Here is a 3,408-nt window from a genome sequence, read left to right on the forward strand (position 1 = left end):
TTCTGACAAGTGCATGGAGCATTGTGATGACAAGGGTCATGGAGCTTTCTGATGACAAGCTTGTGTAATATTTGGATGACAATGGCATGGAGCATTGAGATGAAAACGGCATGGGGCTTTGTGATGAAAAAGGCGTGTAGCCTTTTGGTGACAGGTTTCAAGGAGCATGCTGACGACAAGTGTCAGGGAGCATTGTGATGACAAGTGTATTGAGAATTGTGATGACAAAGGTCATGGAACATTGTGATGAAAAGGGCATGGAGTATTGTGATGACAGGCATCATGGAGCGTTGTGAGGACAAGTGTTATGGAACATTGTGATCACAAGTGTTTTGAGCATTGTGATGACAGAGGTCATGGATCATTTTGATTTCAAGGAGCATGGAGCATTGTGATGACAAGGGCATGAAGCAATGTGATCCCAAGGTTCATGGGAAATTGTGATGACAACAGTAATGGAGTATTGTGATGACAAGCGCCTAGCGCATTTTAATGAAAAGGCCATGTAGCATTTTGCTGACAAAGGAATGGAGCATTGTGATGACAGGTGTCATGGAGCACTGTGGTGACAAGCGTCACAGAGCCTTGTGAAAACAAGTGTCATGGAACATTGGGATGACAAGGGCATGGATCATTGTGATGACAATGGTCATGGAGCATTGGGCTGAAAATGTTCATGGAGTATTGTGATGACAGGGGTCATGGAGCATTGTGATTACAGGGGTCTTGGAGCATTGTGATGACAAGAGTCCCGGATCATTGTGTTGTCAGGTGTCATGGAGTGTTGTGATGACAGTGGTCATGGAGCATTGTGATGATACTGGTCATGGAGCATTGTGATGAGAAGGTCATAGAGAATTGGGCTGAAAATGTTCATGGAGTATTTTGATGACAGGGGTCATGGAGCATTGTGATGACAAGGGAATGGAGCATGGTGATGACAAGGTCTTGGAGCATTGTGAGGAGATGACCATGGAGACTTGTGATGACAAATCTAATGGAGCATTCTGATGAAAAAGGGAATGGAACATTGTGATTACTGGAGTCTTCGAGCATTGTGATGACAAGGGCATGGAGCATTGTGATTACATGGGTCTTGGAGCATTGTGCTGACAAGGGTCCTGGAGCCTTGTGATGACAAGGCCGTGGAACATTGTGATGGCAGGGGTCATGGAGCTTGTTATGACAGAGGTAATGGAGCATTGTGATGAGAAGTGCATTGAGCATTGGTCTGAAATATTTCATGGATTATTGTGATGAGAGTGGGCATGGCGCATTGTGATGACAAGGGCACGGTACACTGTGATACATGGGTCATGGAGGATTGTAATGACAAGGGCATGGAGCATTGTGATGAGAAGGGCATCGAGCATTGTGATGACAAGTGCCATGGAGCTTTGTGATGACAAGGGCATGGAGCAATGTGATGAGAGGGTTCATGGAGCATTGTGATGACAATGACATGGAGCATTGTGATGCCAAGGGTCATGGAGCTTTGTGATGACAAAGGTCATGGAGCATTTTGATGAGAAGGGTGTGGTACATTGTGATGAGAACGGCAGGGAGCATTGTGATGACCAGGTAATGCAGTATTGTAAAGAGAGGTGTCAGGGAGCATTGTGATGACATATGTAATGGCCCATTGTGATGACAATGACATGGAGCATTGTGATGTAAACTTCAATTGAGGATTCTGATCACAAAGGTAATGGAGCATTGTGATGACAATGGCTTGGAGCATTGTGATGACAAGTGTCAGGGAGCATTGTGCTGACAAGTGCATGGAGAATTGTGATGACAAGGGTCATGGAGCATTCTGATGACAAGCTTGTGGAGTATTTTGATGACAAGGGCATGGAGCATTGGCATGAAAAGGGCATGGGGCTTTGTGATGAAAAAGGCATGGAGCCATTTCGTGACAGGGTTCAAGGAGCATTCTGACGACAAGTGTCAGGGAGCATTGTGATGACAAGTGTATTGAGAATTGTGATGACAAAGGTCATGGAGCATTGTGATGAAAAGGGCATGGATTATTGTGATGACAGGCATCATGGAGCGTTGTGAGGACAAGTGTTATGGAACATTGTGATCACAAGGGTTTGGAGCATTGTGATGACAGAGGTCATGGATCATTTTGATTTCAAGGAGCATGGAGCATTGTGATGACAAGGGCATGAAGCAATGTGATCCCAAATTTCATGGAGGATTGTGATGACAATGGAAATGGAGTATTGTGATGACAAGTGCATAGAGCATTGTAATGACAAGGTCATGTAGCATTTTGCTGACAAAGGCATGGAGCATTGTGATGACAGGTGTCATGGAGCACTGTGATGACAAGCGTCATGGAGCATTGTGAATACATGGGTCATGGAACATTGGGATAACATGGGCATGGATCATTGTGATGACAAGGGTCATGGAGCATTGGGCTGAAAATGTTCATGGAGTATTGTGATGACAGGGGTCATGGAGCATTGTGATTACAGGGGTCTTGGAGCATTGTGATGACAAGAGTCCCGGATCATTGTGTTGTCAGGTGTCATGGAGTGTTGTGATGGCAATGGTCATGGAGCATTGTGATGATATTGGTCATGGAGCATTGGGATGAGAAGGTCATAGAGAATTGGGCTGAAAATGTTCATGGAGTATTGTGATGACAGGGGTCATGGAGCATTGTGATGACAAGGGAATGGAGCATGGTGATGACAAGGTCTTGGAGCATTGTGAGGAGATGACCATGGAGACTTGTGATGACAAATCTAATGGAGCATTCTGATGAAAAAGGGAATGGAACATTGTGATTACTGGACTCTTCGAGCATTGTGAAGACAAGGGCAAGGAGCATTGTGAGGAGAAGACCATGGAACATTCTGATGACATGCGTCATGGAGCTTTGTGATGACAAGGGCATGGAGCTTTGTGATTACATGGATCTTGGAGCATTGTGATGACAAGGGTCATGCAGCCTTGTGATGACAAGGCCGTGGAATATTATGATGGCAGGTGTCATGGAGCATTGTTACGACAGAGGTAACGGAGCATTGTGATGAGAAGGGCATTGAGCATTGATCTGAAATGTTTCATGGATTACTGTGATGAGAGTGGGCATGGCGGTTTGTCATGACAAGGGCACGGTACACTGTGATACATGGGTCATGGAGGATTGTAATGACAAGGTCATGGAGCATTGTGATGAGAATGGCATCGAGCATTGTGATGACAAGTGTCATGGAGCTTTGTGATGACAAGGACATGGAGCAATGTGATGAGAGGGTTCATGGAGCATTGTGATGACAATGACATGGAGCATTGTGATGCCAAGGGTCATGGAGCTTTGTGATGACAAAGGTCATGGAGCATTTTGATGACAAGTGTGTGGTGCATTGTGATGAGAAGGGCAGGGAG

This window comes from Mesoplodon densirostris, unplaced genomic scaffold, assembly GCF_025265405.1.
Source record: "Mesoplodon densirostris isolate mMesDen1 unplaced genomic scaffold, mMesDen1 primary haplotype scaffold_37, whole genome shotgun sequence".
NCBI lineage: Eukaryota > Metazoa > Chordata > Mammalia > Artiodactyla > Ziphiidae > Mesoplodon > Mesoplodon densirostris.